General features: G+C 43.3%; 1 protein-coding gene across 2 annotated transcripts in view; it reads left to right on the top strand.

The window, feature by feature from the left end:
- Nucleotides 1–16862, top strand: part of CCBE1 (collagen and calcium binding EGF domains 1) — a 242560-nt gene that overhangs the window by 131185 nt on the left and 94513 nt on the right. The window lies entirely within an intron of this gene.

Genomic DNA, 16862 nt, shown 5'->3' with positions numbered 1-16862 from the left:
TTATATATCACCACTTGTAATGGTAATGAAGTAGAACATGAAAGCCTATTAGTGAGAGAATGTGTGAATTATCATAAAGCTAGAGTATGGAATACCGAGCAGCCACGTTAAGGTTGGGTAAGAGTCTGCTGGTGTGGAATGATCCCCAGAGAGGTTGTTCAGTGGGAAAACAGGCACTCTGGGTATTCTGTGTCACCACTTTCATGGGAACAAAATTTGGGGTAAATACACACCAGAGGGAGAAAGGGGTCTAGAATAAGGTGTAGAAACGGGCTGGGAGTTTATTTTTGCCTTTTAGTTTTGTACAAATGTCTGATTATTTGGAATCTTTTCTGATGAGGACGCATGGCTCTCATGACGGGGAAAAGTGGAGGCTCCCTTAAAATTTGCACATCTACGTGTATACCCACACACGCATGTGCAAATGTACGTAGAGGTACAGCATAAGAGATCTTAGGGGAAGGTTCCTTGGATACCCGAAGCTCTGCCAGTGAGCCTCTCTTGCCCTCTTCAGTGCCCTCAAGCTCATTCTCTCTTCTGGAAAAATAGAGGTCTGTGAGTCACTTGGAATTCCTGATAAGAGGCACATTTTTGATTTACTTCTGAGCTTTTTAAATTGCACGTTGATTGTATTAACCGAAAAAAATACGCTATTTGGTTTTTTCCGCATCTAGAACCAAGCTACACATTAGGAACGAGGGATTGTTAGAAAAGGTGACTCGGTGTACCCGTTCAGTGAGATGTCCAATTTCCGCATAAGCTCCTGGCGTCTTCTGACGCCCACATGGAATGGGTACAGTTCAAATCAGGCTTCTCCGTGGAAGGCGTAACGGGGAAATGTCCAGACTCACTTCTGCAGTGATCAGAGCTGACATTTCCCTTCTGTGTTTCCTCCTGCTGATACCTGAACAAATCCTCGCTTTCCTCCCTCTTCTCGCCTCGTGTCCTTCGCAAGAAAAAGAACACGTGCCGTTAGCTCCTGTGCGGTGAAGCTCTTTCAGCCGCACGCGTGGAAGAGAGCTGGGCCCAGGAGGAAGCCTTGTTCTCTTCCAGGTCAGAGCTGCCGCAAGGTCAGGCGTGTGCGAGACCCGAGACGAAGTCTTGTTTAGTTTGAAAAGATCATTTATCAGATGGTACCGAATCTGACACTTTCTGCAAGGATAAAGCAGTGGTGTAGAAATATACGAGAGCTTTTATTTCATAACGGGTTCATTTCCTTTTATCGATAAAAACCATCTTAAGGCAACACAGGGTTTTTTTAATGTTTATTTTCTTTTTTTTTTTTTTTTTTTTTGTTGAGAGTGTGTATGTGTGTGAGCACAAGCAGGGCAGAAAGGGAGAACGATCCCAAGCAGGCTCCGTACTGGCAGCCCAGAGCCCAACTCGGAGTTCAATCTTGCGGACTGCAAGACCGTGACCCGAGCTGAAATCAGGAATCAGATGCTTAACCAACAGAGCCGCCCAGGCGCCCAAGGCAACATGGTTGCTGACAAATATGTTTCGAACTCTTACATCTTGGTTTCTAGTTACATGGAGGGGGACCCACAAAGTTTCAAGAAGGATCAAACGTCACTCCAGGTAATCGTTGACACTTCTTCCTGGCAGTTAGGAAAAGTGCTCAATACATCAATGTTACAGTTTCTTAAAGCGACTGTTTCTTTTATGCTTCGGTCAGCTGCTTATATGTTATCTCTGTTGTGCTAGATATTTTAGACATTGTTTTCATTTTTTGGAAGTTACACAAAGGAAGGAATACTTAAATAGAGCAAGCGATGCGTTACTTTCTAAGAGTAGTTTTATACACTGGAAAAAAAAATGGGCTGCTTCCGGAATACCTGTGTTGCATCTTCAACGTTTGGCAGGGAAGGTGATGCTCACAGAAACACAAACTGAGGGCGCGGCCGGCTGGCTTAGTTGGTAGAGCGCGTGACTCGAGCTCAGGGTCGTGAGTTCAAACCCCTCGTTGGGCATGGAGCCTATTGAAAAAAGACTTTAAAAAATAAACGAGTAAACAGAAAAGAAACACAAACTGAGAACCCCAGAACTATGAGAAATCTGAACTTGCTTTCAGATTCCCACATACTGGTTTCATAGAAGCCTTGTAATAGTCTGAGGTAAACATGATGGCTAAGGTTTTTTTTTTTTTAACATGTGTTTTCTAACTTATCTGAAAATCATATATGCATCACGAAACTGTTTTCTTTTTACAACCTAAACTATTTGCCAGAGGAGAAATGAAGTCTTTCTCTGGGTGAGGGGAAAAAAAGAAAAAGAAAAAAATGACCGCATCTCTCTTGTGAACCTTATTCCCTAAATAATGTTGAATGAATGTTGGCACAGAGTTCTAGATTCTGTAGCCGGGTTTCTCCAGGTGTGCTCCCCAGGCTCTAGGGGAGAGAGGAGGACTTGTACAGGATCCTAGCACCTCCCCCCGCCGCATCCCATCAAGTCAAAGACCAGGTCCTGGAGTCTGTATGTTAAACTACTCCCCAGGCAGTGTTTAATATATAGTGACGTATGAAACATTTAAAAATGAACTAGAAAAGTCTAGGACTTCCTGAGAAGGAAGCCAAGATTCTGAGGAGGATTCTAGTTGGGCTTGTTGGTTTGCTCCGTAAAAAATTTAGAAGGACTTTTCAAAAAGAGGGAGGGAGGTCACTTCTGGGTGGCCTGGGTTTGGCTGGATCTTGGAGGAATCAGTCTTCCTCCCTGGTGGGGTTCAAGAGGTTAGGAGGGATGGGGAAACCAACTGTGGCCAAGAGAAGAGAGACGTTGGCAGGTCAGAGCTTCGGAGGAGGTTCAGTTACGTGAGGCACTGCCCCAGTGGCCCTTGGGGGCACCAGGAGAGGAAGGGCTGTGGGGTCGGTGACACTTCACCGCTCCCAGGCACTCTTCAGGTCTGCCTTTCTTGGACTATCTTGGCCAGTGCTACCATCCCAGCAACGTTACGTAGATTTTTCAAAAGTGCTTGCCTCTTTTAGCATATTTCATTTCGGAGACGAGCACAGAGCTCCAGAACATTAGGAATGATTTATCAGTCCTATTAAAGTGAGAGTATTGTCTCTTCTCCTTGATGGTGTTCTTTCTAAATACCTAGATGTATGAATTTTTAAAACTCTGTCATTTTCGGTTTATGTAACTCCTCCGTAGTGCTTTGGAAGTTTGCACTAAGCATCCTGCATTTGTACGAGAACTAATAATTTATCGTGGTATGTGAACAGCTCGTTCATAGACCTTCTAGAACCTCCTGCCTGGAGGGGGTGTCAGACCTCATACTGTACAAAATATACCCCCCTACTTTCAGTAGGAGCACATACAAGGCACTATTCAGCAGCAGGGGGACCCAGATGCACCAAGACAGTATGATTCTTTTAGGGACAACTCTCATCGTAAGAAAGATTTTTTTTAACTAAGCAGATATCTGTCTCCTGGCATCTTGACTCTTTCATTGTGACCTTACTTGGTGAGAAGAGCTGGAAGAAGTCCAATGTCTTCTCCATCACATCCCTTCACCTGTTTGAATACAGTGAGTTGTATCATCCTGTGTCTTCCCTCTCAGACCACATACCCTTGAACGCTTCCTCCCATGGCCCAGTATCCTGGCCCTCCCTCCACCTGCTCATCCCTGCTGGTGGCTCCAGTTACCAGGGACCCTTAAATCTGGATGCCTGGGACTGAACTCAGGGTCTGGGAAGTCTGAACAACAGCATTCAGCAGGACTGTTAGCCCTTTCCAGATACCACATGTCCGGAAGCCTTACCCTTTCCCCTGGTTTTATGGAGGTACAATTGAGGGAAAGCATCATACAAGTTCAAGACATAGAGCATCATGATTTGGTCTCTGCCGATATTGAGAAATGATTAGCACAGCGAGTTAACATCCCTCACCTCCCCTAGTTATAAATTTTATCTTGTGATGAGATCTTTTAAGATCTAGTTTCTTCACCACTTGCAAATACACAACACAGTATCGTTAACCGTATTCACCATGCTGTATGTTACATCCCTAGAATTTATTCATCTTAATAACTGGGATTTTGTACTTACTGACCAACTTCTTCACCCCACCCTCTGCCTCTGGCAACCACCAATCTGATCTGTTGCTATGAGTTTGTCTTTGTTTTTGTTTTAGTTTCCACATACAAGTCTTTGCCTTTCTAGGTCTGACTGATTCCACTTAGCATAATGCCCTCAAGGTCCATCATGTTGTTGCAAGTGATGGGATTTCCTCCTTTTTTTTTTTTATGGCTGAAGAGTATTTTAAGTAGCCTTATCTTGACTCCTTTCTTACAGCAGCTGTACCATATGAGCACCGCACATTGAACTTCTGGTTAACTAAGAAATTAGACCTTTTTACAGGCTGACTGCTCCCGAGCCTCTTTCCCATTCTAACCTTCTGAAGTTGGTGTTTAGAATTCATTATACGTACTACCTTAGCGCAGACCTAATTCTGGCTTATTCTTTACAGCCTGTTGATACTTTGGGGTCCTGACTCCTCCCTTACATACATGGTGGAGAGAATGTGGACTTACCACTAGAACACAGATTAAGTCCCAATGCTGTCACCCATCAGCTGAACTTCGTTTCCTCCCTTGTAAAATGAAGGGGGTAATGATACCCAATTAACCAAGCCCAGATTATTTAACAGGTGGTTTACTAAGATGCAGAGCATACAAAACGGACATGAAAATTTATTTAGACCGTGAACTACTATAGAGAATTTTACGTTTGCCACCCATCCCATTTTCAGGTCACCTGCACACATAGGCAAGTTTTTGTCAAAAATCTTATCCAAGTCATTATTAGTATGTAGAACAATTCCAGGCCAAGAATAGATACCAATCCATTGGTATCTTGATTTGATAGTACTCTCCATTTTTGATACATTTCTTCAGCTCGGCCTCGATGAGATTATAAGACCTTGTTAAATACCTTGTTGAAATCCAGATATGCCCACAACATTTTGCATGTACTTACACTTGCCCTTGTCCAAGAAAGTAATGAGAATATTTGGAAGTGCGTGTTCTTAGGAAATCTATCTTGATTTCAAAGGATCCCTACACCCCCTCTTACTATTGCAAAGCTCCCCTTACAGTAATCTGGATGTTTGCCTGTGATTCGTCATAAAGCTCCCTGATGTATGGTTATGGACATCATCTTCTGTCTATGTTTTTGGTTTCTAGTCATCACATTTTTCATTCTTTTTCTTTTCTGACTTTCAAAGAATACAGAACGGAATTTAAGCAAATAAATTCTCAAGACTACTTAATTCCTTAAATTGAATAGCAAACCTCATACTACACTGAAAAAAGACAAGTGCAAAGTTACCCCATATAAATTATACCACGTCCTTAAGCAACCGTGAGAGATAGCTCAGATATTAATGTCACGTGTAGCGAGCAACGGTCTTAGCGTTGTCCAAGATTGCCACGTCTGAAGGCGTTATGTAGAGACTCAAGTGTGATTCCTTAGATTCCAAATTCAGCACTGCCTCTAAGGGAAGAAGTAACTAGCTCGTTGTTGGTTTATTTTTCTAACAGTTCTGCCTAATTTACTACAAAGCACTGGCTGGACAAACACTATTCCTTTTTTTCTATCATTTTTTAGAATGGGAGTCTGCAAACCTTTTCTGCAAAGAACCAGATATTAAGACTTCAGGCTTTGCGGGCCTTATGATCTGTTGCAACTACTTAATTCTGCTTTTGTAGCACGAAAGTAGCCCATAGACAACATGTATGTGAAGGGTTTGGCTGTGTCCCAGTAAAACTTTATTTACAGAAACAGAGGGCCATTGTTTGATGCTGTAACACCTCTTTTAGAACTTGAATTCATTTAGAAATAAAACTTTGCAACATAGATTGGGCTTCTTTGTGAAAGTGGTTATGTTAAGAAAAATCCATTGGGGGGGGTGGATTTGGGTGGCTCATTTGGTTGAGCACCTGATTCTTGATTTTGGCTCAGGTCATGATCTCATGGTTGGTGAGATTGAGGATTCCCTCTCCCCTTCTCTGGCTCTCCCCCACTCGTGTTCTCTCTCCCACCCGTGTTCTCTCTCAAAATAATAAACATTTCTTAAAAATTGATGAGGGAAAAGGGTTATATTGGTACTTTAACCTAAACCATTACAGTTTGAAACTATAAGAAGTCAAAAAGGAACCTCCCCAACCTGCCTCCCCCCCAAAAAAATGACAGCAACACCTCCCTTTACCCTTCTCTCCATTACCACCCACTTAATACCAGGGTTGGCCACAGTCCACCTATAAAATGGCAAAAATTGGCATTCAACTTCACTGGAACATTAGTCGACCCTGAATCATTCTAATACATTTATAAGAGACCTAAAATGTACTGCCTTTCTGGGTCCTGTATAAAATTTTTCAGATAATCGCCAAAAATTGAGATGTTGACTCCTTCGGATTAGAGGCAATATGAAGAACACAAAACCCGAAAACAAATACGATCCTAACATTTAACTAACCTTCCTCTACGGAGGAAACATTAAGGAGTGTTTCCAGGAAGTACATCAATTTCTCAAAGATAGCAGCAGTGGATTAAGTATATGTTAATTATTAAATGCCTCCTACTTTTCTTCTATTCATCATGAGAAATGAGAGGATTATGTAGAATTTCAAAATAGGTGTGTGCGTGAATTTCAAATTTTTATGGGCTCAAGATTATGGATCTGTTTGTTTGTTTGTTTGTTTGTTTTGAGACAGAGTGTGTGAGCAGGGGAGGGGCAGAGAGAGAGAGGGAGACGGAGAATCCGAAGCAGGCCCCAGGCTCCGAGCTGTCAGCACAGAGCCCGACGCGGGGCGTGAACCCACAGACCATGAGATCATGACCCGAGCTGAAGTCGGACGCTCAACCAACTGAGCCACACAGGCGCCCCCGTATGGATCTTTAAAGTCAACCGAGTGCATTAAAGAGGATTCAGGAGGTGAGGAGTGAGGCATGACCCCTAGGGAGAATTTACCAAATAGAATTCCCCATGGGACAAGGTCCTGGAGAACCTTGAAAAAGCCTGTTATTATAAGATAACCTTTCAAAAGCAAAAAAGACTATAGAAGTAAAATTAATAGCACTCCCAGGGTATCACGTAATTTTAAAAGAAGTTGAAGATCACAGCTATTTGACTATTATGTAGGTTTTAAAGCAACTTTGAGAGAATTTCTTAGTTTCCAAACTGATGAATGGAAGTTTAAAGGTTTTGAGGACCCAGAAGATCCAGTCAGATTCATCTAGCTCTGGAATATTAATGCAAACGGCTTTACCCCTCCTCTGATTTTTCACTAGTTGATGGACTTTGTATGAGTCGCTACATATCCAAATACCCCAGAACTTGGCAGCTTAATACACTGTTTATTATCTTAGTTTCTGTTGGTGAGTTATTCAGGCGCTGCTAAGCTGGGTCCTTTATTTCATCAAATGTCAGCTGGGCTATTGGAAGTTTCATTGGGGGAAGAACTTCCAAGATCACGTGATTGGTAGCAGGATTTAGTCGCTCAGGGGAGGTTGGATGAAGGGCCTCAGCTTTTCACTGACTGTTGGCCAGAGGCTACCCTCCATTCCTCACCAAGTGGGCCTTTTCCATGTTCTCCATCAAGCAGACTGACCAAGGAGACACTGGAGACAGCCAGCAAGATGGATGCCAGTCTTTCATAACCTCGTCACAGAAGTGACATCCTATCACCTGTGCCACATCTGTTGGTTAGAAACAAGTCGCTACGTTGAGCCTACCCTCAAGGAGAGGGGATGACAAAGAGATGAATGCCAGGTGTCATTGGGGTCATCGGAGAAGTACCCTCAGACTTCTGAATTCTTTCCTGGCTCATCCAGTCCTTGAATAAAGAGAGAGCCCGTAACTGTCACCAGTGTCTACCACATGTGATTTACTTTTGGCTGTTTTCTCTCGTTCCCCCTTATGTTAGACATTGATTTTGTGAGTTGTCATAGGTAGCACCTTTGATTAGTAATTCCCATAATTAAATACAAATATTTCAATGCCCTTAAGTTATCCTTTAGAGAATTTGGGTTCTATAATAACATACCCAAGAAAATATCTATGTTCTACACAGAGAACGCGAGAGCGACAGGTTTGAGAGCGGTCCACAGAAATATTTGGGTGTTAGCCTTGTTCTTTTTGAAAGTATTGCAATAATAGATACAAACCTGTTTATGATTATGTTTCATGGGTCTAAGTTGTACTAAAAAAATAACGGCTTTATCAGAGAGATTCATGGATGGAAATGAAGAGAAAACAAACGTACATGTATATTTTGGCAACTGAAGATGAACATTTCTCTGAAGTTCTTTGAAGTTTGGGAATTCTCTGAAAATTAGTGTGGAGTTTTTTAGAATGGACTCCTCCATTTCCCAGCTTCTGCTCTAGCTATTCTATACTGTATTAAAATGTGTTTATATCTGTCTTCATCTTTGCTATATGGGACCATGAATCTTTCGATGTGTTGTCTATTGGCTATACTTAACGAAAAGTAAGATGTTGTGTTGGATAATCACGTTGTCTTGCAAATGTAGCTTATTTACAACCATTTTCTTTTAGAAATACACCCTGCAATTACTGTGGTCCATGTACTCTCCAAGGTGTTTTCAAATAACTCATTTAGTCACCATAATACCCCTGTAAGTAAGCACTAATACCATCTGCATTTTCCAGATGGGGAAAGCGACCTAGAAGAGGTTAAGTGACTTACTCAGTGGCACACACAAAGGCGTGCGGCTGTGAATGCGATTCTGTCGAGGCCCGTCATGTAGTTCAACTCCGGTTTTGATGGATGAGATGAAAAACGTATTGACAACAGATTCCTTATGCGTAGATACATTGAAGGTTGTGTACTTTATTTTCTGTGTGTGTGTGTGTGTGTGTGTGTGTGTACTTTCTTGATAAAAGATGAAAGTTGGCTAGCCAAAAACAAGAAAAGCTCAAAATGTTCTTTTATCTTCCTTGTTTAGTTTCAAGAAATGAGGCTGCCCATTTCACACGATTTTGCTCCCTGAGTTTGTTTCGGTCGGTCCTTCTCATTTGTTTCTCTATCACCATTGCCAAGTTGTGGTTCTCGTGGCACTTTTCCTGGGAAAGTTGATATTTTCCCAGTCCAGGATAACCATCGCTTTATACATAAAAATCTTCCTCTCGCATGGTCTTGGATATTTTCAAACCCAGAGCTGTGGCTTGCATATGCTAAAGCGCTTGAAGGAATCTAGCTGGCAAGAGAGGAGAGCTAGAGATGACGATGGTCACGTTGCAGGAGAGGGAGGGGAAGGAGGAGGGGAAGATGGGAAGCCCAACAGAAAGACACAAAGATTTCTTGAGTACCTGCCTGCTCTGTGCCAGATGATAATAGTGCTTGCTTGGAGGGGGTCTTAGGGGGACTAAATAAGTTATTGTTAAATACCTCGAAGGTTGTTTGGCACATAGCCAATGCAATACATATTTCTAAAATGTAGAGAACCTCACAGATGACCTGTCAGCGGACCCTCAATATTCTCCCACACCAGATAAGAAAATGAAGACTCATGGGGGTTAATTTGACCAAAGTCTTGCTGTTAGTAAGGGCTAGAGTTGCCATTCCCATCTCTCTAGATTCAGAACATATTTTTAAAATGAAAAATTTGACCTTTGCAAACGCTAGAGAATGGGGCACCTGGGTGGCTCAGTCTGTTGGGCGTCTGATTTCTTTCTTGGGCTCAGGTCGTGATCTCGGGGTTTGTGGGATCGAGCCCCACATCGGGCTCTGATAGTGCGGAGCATGCTTGGGATTCATTCTCTCTCCCCTCCCCCCCCCCCGCTTGTGCATGCACTCTCTGTCCCTCAAACTAAAATAAACAAGAATGTCATGATAACATTTTGTATTCACCTGGAAAAAAATTAAAACATGACAAACACAAGTGAAACTCCATGTATCCTTCTCCCCCTGGAAGAGAAGTTCACGCTATCCCAAATCTGGATTGTATTATTTCTCTGAGATGTCTTTATGCTGATATATGTTTGTATTCCTTAGTAATAAATACTATTTTCAAGTATGTAAACTTAGAAACGGTATCATGACCTATCTTTTCATAGCTTGCTTTTTGTATTTTACCGTATCAAAACACAGGATGCTTTTCTGTATGTTAAACCAGTTTATATGTCCATTCTCTTGACGGACATTTGGATCATTTCCAAAAATTTTAGTTATTAAAAACAGTGCCACGGGGCGCCTGGGTGGCTCAGTTGGTTAAGCATCTGACTTCAGCTCAGGTCATCTCGCGGTTCATGAGTTTGAGCCCCGCGTCAGGCTCTGGGCTGACAGCTCGGAGCCTGGAGCCTGCTTCGGAGTCTGTGTCTCCCTCTCTCTCTGCCCCTGCCCTGCTCACGCTCTGTCTCTCTCTCAAAAATAAACGTTGAAAAAAAAAAAAAAACGGTGCCACAGCGCACATGCCCCTGTGTGCCCCCTTGTGCTCACGTGCACCAGTTTGTCAGTGTGGCAGTCCGTGCACTTGCTTCCCCGGGCATGCACGTTGCTCTCCAAAACGTGCTGATTTTCACTTACGATAGTAATTCGTGTTTGAGAGTTTCTGTTGCTCTCCATGCTCATCAGTACTTGTTTCTGTCAGGCTTTGCGGTTTCTGCCAGTCTGATGGGTGTGAAATAAATTTAATCTGAATAGCTGTAATTGCCGCGGATGAAAACCTTACCTTTTACAAAAGAGAGCCGAGGCTGAATGAGGACCCTCATGGTGACAGATCTCAAGACTCCGTTCACCAACACTGACGGTCTCCACCTTTCTTAGCACCTTTCCAGCATCAAGATTTAACGATGCTACTGATTTTGTTGTTACTGAAGACGAAACAACAACGTTCTGCATCGTTTGCCGTAAGATCGAAGAAGTTGTAGGACAATTTTCATAAGTCTGTCATGCAGACCTAAGGAATTGTTGGTAGAAACTGTGGTGTAGCCTTCCTAAATACTAGGTGGTGGTGTTTTTTTTTTTTTTTTTCTTTCTACACCTTAGCACCACGACTTACGACTTTTCTCCTTCGTGTGCATGGTCAGTTGGGTGACTTGTGAGATAAACAGGCCGTGAACTCCGGGTTATACAGGTCTAGGTTCCAGGCCAGAAGTTCTGGGAGGCATTTTCAAGAGAGCGCAGGGAGGTTTCTGGAACCAGGGTCTGGGTAGAACATCTTCTTTAGACCAGTGGTTCTCAGATGTCTGTGAGCATCTGGAACGAACTGGCAGACTTGTCGATCTACAGATGACCTGGCTCTGTCCTCAGATTTCCTGGTTCAGTAGGTCTGGGATGGAACTGAAAATGGACTTGGGCAACAAGTTTCCCTGATGCTGGGGGCCACCCTTTGAGAATCCCTGCTTTGGAGCAATTTACCCCCAAAGCTGGGGTGGGACTGGACCAAGGTGGAGCTCTCAGACTGAGGGTCAGATCCAGCCCCAGCGTTAATACGTGACATTAGAACGTAGAGGTGTGGCTAGTTAGGTGTGCGAGTGATTTCTGTTTTACTCTTGGTGGCTTTAGGCATATCCTATGTAAGAATGGGTTTTTAAATATTACGGACAAGACTGAAATGAAGGGGGGCCGAGGGGCCTCACGCAGATTAGGGATTCGATGAATAACAGATGGTTCTTATTTGGAACTTGCATTTTGAAAATTCAAGCAGAAGTTTGAATTCACGATATGACTATGACAAGTATGTTGTGTTTAGGTTAATAGACTTTTAGGAATGTATGGCTGGGCAAACGATTTCTAAGATGGTAATAGCCACGCATTCATTTATCATCAGCCCCTGTTGAGTCATCTTCTGTGTGCCAGGTTATAAAGGCTGAATTATGCAGTTTTTAAGAGGAACACATGTTTTCTGTTGTTGGAGCTCTCCCAACGAAATGAATTGGCCCATCCAAGTTCCTGGATGCCCAGGACATGGGATGATAGTCACTTGGTGACTGCCGTTACAAATGGAGAGTTATGACTTATTTAGGTAAACGGATTAACGTATTTTTGCCCTTCCATATACGCATGGACACATGCACATATATATAACCTGTATATGTAACAGATCACCTGAATAACTTGGATATTGCAACCAAGGTGATGTAACATTTCTGTGCATGAAAAAGCAAAATAACTTTGTCTTAAAAAAAATAGCAGACACATGGCATGGAAGAGGAATTTTAGGGTGTTGGTAAAGGTCTGTGTTTTAACTTGGAGGATATTTACACCGGTCTTTGAAAAACCTTTGTTTCAACAGAATCTATAATTTTCGTCCCAATCTCCATATGTTTCACAATAAAATGCTTTAAGTATGAATAAAGTGAAAATCCAATTCTTTAAATCCTTTCCATCGTGCTCATGTTTTTTTAGAACAGTTAACGCATATTTAATTGTAGTTTATTTTTATATGTGCCTGTGTGAACATAAAATTTGAAAAGTATGGACCAAAAGCAATATGAGAAAGTATTATTTACTTCTAATGTCTGTCTTTGTAAGTGGTCTTATTTGGGATGATTTAGCTATTTTAAATACTTTAAACAAGTGGGGTTTGAGTTTCAATTTTTATTTTCTATTTCAAAAGACAAATTACGGATCCATAAGGGAAGTAATGAGAAGTCCTAGGCCTGTACTTCAGATACCACTAGCATTTCACTGTAACCTGACCGTTCTCCTAGTCTATTTCTTTTGAACTTTGCTCAGAAGAAAAGGTAATTTCTAATTGTAATCTTTGTGGTTTTTTTGTCTCTGAAGATTTTGTTTGAACGTACGTGTATGTTACACACAACAGAATGGGAACCAAGAATAGCACGGAGTGGGGGGGGGGGGGAAGCGAGGATCAGGGTTTCAAAATATTATGAAAGGGAAACGATCAAATGCAATACTTCCCTTTCATGTTGATCTTCTTTTTCTGGCTCCCCACCCCCCGCCCCGGGCTGAACGCTCTGAGGCCTGCAGGCGTTGGTGACCGCCAGACAGGAGGTTCCAATTAGCAGTCACAGGCAGCAGTCCTGTGCCCCACGGATGGCATTTTGCAGAAGAGGACGAGGCCGAGCTAGCAGAAAAATGGATGAGGCCAGGGTCACGTTTCTGTTTTATACAATGGTCTCGAGGAAAGTTTCATCAGACATCGCTACCTTCTGAGTCTGAAGGTGGCCTAACACTGGTAGAAAGAACGTGAGCTTTGTGATCCGGTAGTCGCACTCCCCTCCCCTCCACCCCATTGCTAGCTGTTTACGATTCAAGTGAATCATAAATCTGCAAGAATGCTGCCTGAGTCTGTGGAGTGGGTATCCTAATGTGTCGCAGGATTTGGAGGGTGACACGAGACAACCTACGGGAAGATGTGAGACAGGTTGCTGGGACTTCGTAGATACTGTGCCCCCCTTCTCCCTGCCCAGCAAAGCAGCAGCACCAGCAGCTTTGGAGGCTTAAGCAGGCTATGGCCCCGTCACTGGGAGACACGGATTTAATGGGCTGCCATCCATGTTTAGCAGAAGGCAGGTCTTGCCTTCTAGACCTCCAACCCCTCAAAACACAACAACGTAAGAACATTAAGTGAAGAGAGCTATAGGTGGCCACAAGTGTTCATTCGGTGCCTGGTAGATGAACATGACGTGGAAATGACTCAACTGGTGTGGCACCTGCTCGTCTTGGGCGCCGAAGTGAGGAGCGGTGTCACTTCCACTGGGTCCCTTTCAGAGGTCGTCCGGGGCTGGCCGGCATGGCAGTTGATGGGTCTGTGTCTTTCCCTGATGGGTGCCCCCTTCCTCCCTAGAGCCCAGATCTCGCTCGTGCTCAGCATGCCCAGCACCTGTCAGTTGGATGAATGAATCACCAGCATTTGAACAAATGAGGTTCAAATTTGAGGTTCGTAGGTTGGCCCCAGCGAGCATGTTTATGCTCTGATGTCTTGATAATGACTCTCAGCAGGGTCAGGTTTCCGGAGATTCAGTGAGGCACTGGAACTCCCCAAAGCAACAGTGTTCCGAGTCCTGGCCTACTTTGTTTTTAATTTACTGAGGCTTTTGTTTTTCAGTTGGAGTACAAGGACTCGTGGTGTATCTTTGTACCTCGTCTTTACTGGAGACGGGCAGCACCTTTGCGATCAACCAGAGGGTTGTTTCAAAGCCGTGACTGGACAGGAATGATAGTTAACACTGCAGGAGTGTTTGTTGCTAAGTCAGGCATGCCGCTAAGGGCCTTAACGTTTTTTGGAGCATCTGGGCTTTTCTCGGGTGTTAAGGAGAACAGTGAAACCTTAGAATGTGTAAGATAGGATAGCCTCTAATCCACATGCTCTAGTTTTAAGCTGAAACATGTATTATCATGAGATCTTTGTAAGGTAGACTGTCAACCATTAAACTTTGTAACTCTGTTCCCCGAATGGACAGGTAGTCTCGTGAATTCTGTGTTAACCTGGGTCATATATAAGCGTATGAAGCTGCTAAATGCTGAAATAATTCTCAACGAATCCAAAGCAACCGACATGTTTTTGAGTGCTTGTTCTGCACCAGGCATTGTGATGAGCATGTTATGTTTTATGTCACTTTATACTCACAACCACCCTATGAGGTAAATGCTATTACATGAAATCCAGATGTTAAAACTGTGGGGTAAAGAATTTATGGTCAGCTGACTCCACACCGCCGTAATGAAGACATCAGTGGGCAGATGGCCCGGGAGAGTTGTCTGAAGTCAGGACAGTAAACTGATGGGGCTGGGATTCAGAGAGCCTGTCTTGACCTGTGTTCTTTCTGTTCTGCATTGTCCTTAAGATGATCTTTACGTTCTCCCTCTCCTTAATTAACTTCTATATTTCTGGGACCCTCTTTGGGACAAAAAACGGGGTTTCGCCCCACGCTAAAGTGAGTGTTGGTTAACTACCTCTCATAACTACTGTACCCGTATGCTCCTCGCACTAGAGCTCTGACGTGTTGTCCCCGAGACCCTTCGACCATGGGGCCCCCAGTTCCCCTGTCTAGGTGTATCTCCGTCACTCTTCTTTGGGCATCTTCAACTTTCACCTAGCCCTGGAGAAACTCTTTACGGTCTTGAACGTATCCCTTTGTTCCCCCACTATCCTTCGGTGAAATGTCAAAGACATGGCTTAGTAATCACCCAGTTCTGATCCTCACGTCATCTGAGAACCCTTCCTGGGATGCTGCCCCCAGTTGAATCTCCGTTGTCAGAAAGCCTGCACCTCTCAGATCTCTGCCACTCATTTATCCTGGCCGGATACTAACTTGGACGGCTTCTTTTTCTTTCATGCTTGTGTGCTTTGGCTCCCCAAATGAATTGCCACTTGAAGGTACCCCCTTCCCATATGCATAGTCTCCTAAATACATAGTAAGTATGTAGTAAGTTTTTTTCATTCCTGAGGACATCTTTTTTTGTTTCTCTCTCATTTTTCTTTTATTCTAACGAGAGGCCTGATTTGATAGCGCATGAGATTCTTGGACATGAAAAGGAAAAAGATCACATGTGGTTGAAAGGGAATGTGCTTTTTACTTTTATCTTGAATGTGTCTCTTCTTGTCTTTCATTCTGGCGGGGGCACTGATGAGGCACTGTTTCCAGTGTCTGGGTCATTTCTTTTTTAATGTTGGGAGTTCTTTTTGTTCAGTAATTGTGTGGCCAGCGAGTTGATTTGAAGGGTATCAAATCATTCGGTATACCCTGATCCCTTATTATGCTTGAAGAACAGTGAGTTCTCAGATGTATTTAACAAGACAGCCCTCTCTAGAGGACGTTCCAGCTGGGCTTTTTGGTGTTCAACTTTAACAGTCTTGAACCCATCAATCCATAGCCATCACCTAGGTGACAGAGGATGGAAGAGCTTTCCCCACTGTAATGAAGCATCTGATTAAAATATTGTGCTTAAGAAAACAGCTGGTTATAATAACACCTAGTGCTATTGATTACCATGGTATTTGAGAAGAAAGCTCTTTTTAGAACAACGGGAAAGTGGTGCTTTATGGAAATGGTGTGTGTATCACTGTTCCCTTCCTTTGTTTTATGCCGTGGACATAGCTCAAGCCAGATTTTCCAGAGAATTACAGAAGCCATGTCACTTTCACGAATGCCAGCCGATAGGAGAGAAATTGAAAATTAGCATCAGAAGATGGGACGTCCGGCCTCCTATTCAGGGCCAACCTGACCTTGACCCCATTCCCTCCTCCTCCCTCAAGGAACTTGTCCTCTTGGCCCTCTCCACTCCATTCCTTTCTGGCTTCTCACTTAAAAAAAAAAAAAACAAAAAAAAACAAAAAAAAAAACTCCAGCATTCCTGCTGGCTATTATCAGTCTCTCGTCCCATTTAGCATCCCAAGTTTTTAAAAGAATCACTCACGTTTACTCCATTATTTCATGTTTACCTTTGCTCCCTAAGGTAGCCCGCAGTAATAGCCTTTCACCCACGCTGCTCTTCTGAAATGGTTCTTCAGGTAAACAAAAGGTCCCCCTCTAATTGGATGCAGTGTTCATTTTTCCATTCTTCTCCTATTGAGGCATTTGTTTCTCCCTTTCACCTTTCTTAATCATGGTCTCTGGGTCTCTTCTCTCTGGGACCACTTCTCCCAGGACGCTCATTGGCGTTCCCCAGGGTTTCATCCGTGGGCCGCTGCTGTAGCTTTGCTCCCTTGTGGCACTTAAGATTTCAGCGTTCGCAATCCCGTTGTGGCTGATGCCTCCCAAGTTTTCCCTCCACTCGGGGCTCACGGACGGCTGAACTCCTCCACTTGATTTTCCAGAAGGACTTCAGATTCAGGGTTCAGCCCCCACCCACGTTTCCTCATTTTTTTTTTGTTTGTTTGTTTCCATTGTTAGTAGCACCCACCCACAGCTCTGTTAGAAACAAAGAA

The sequence above is a fragment of the Acinonyx jubatus genome, chromosome D3 (genome assembly GCF_027475565.1).
Source record: "Acinonyx jubatus isolate Ajub_Pintada_27869175 chromosome D3, VMU_Ajub_asm_v1.0, whole genome shotgun sequence".
Lineage (NCBI taxonomy): Eukaryota > Metazoa > Chordata > Mammalia > Carnivora > Felidae > Acinonyx > Acinonyx jubatus.
This window is presented reverse-complemented; position numbering and strand designations above follow the sequence as displayed.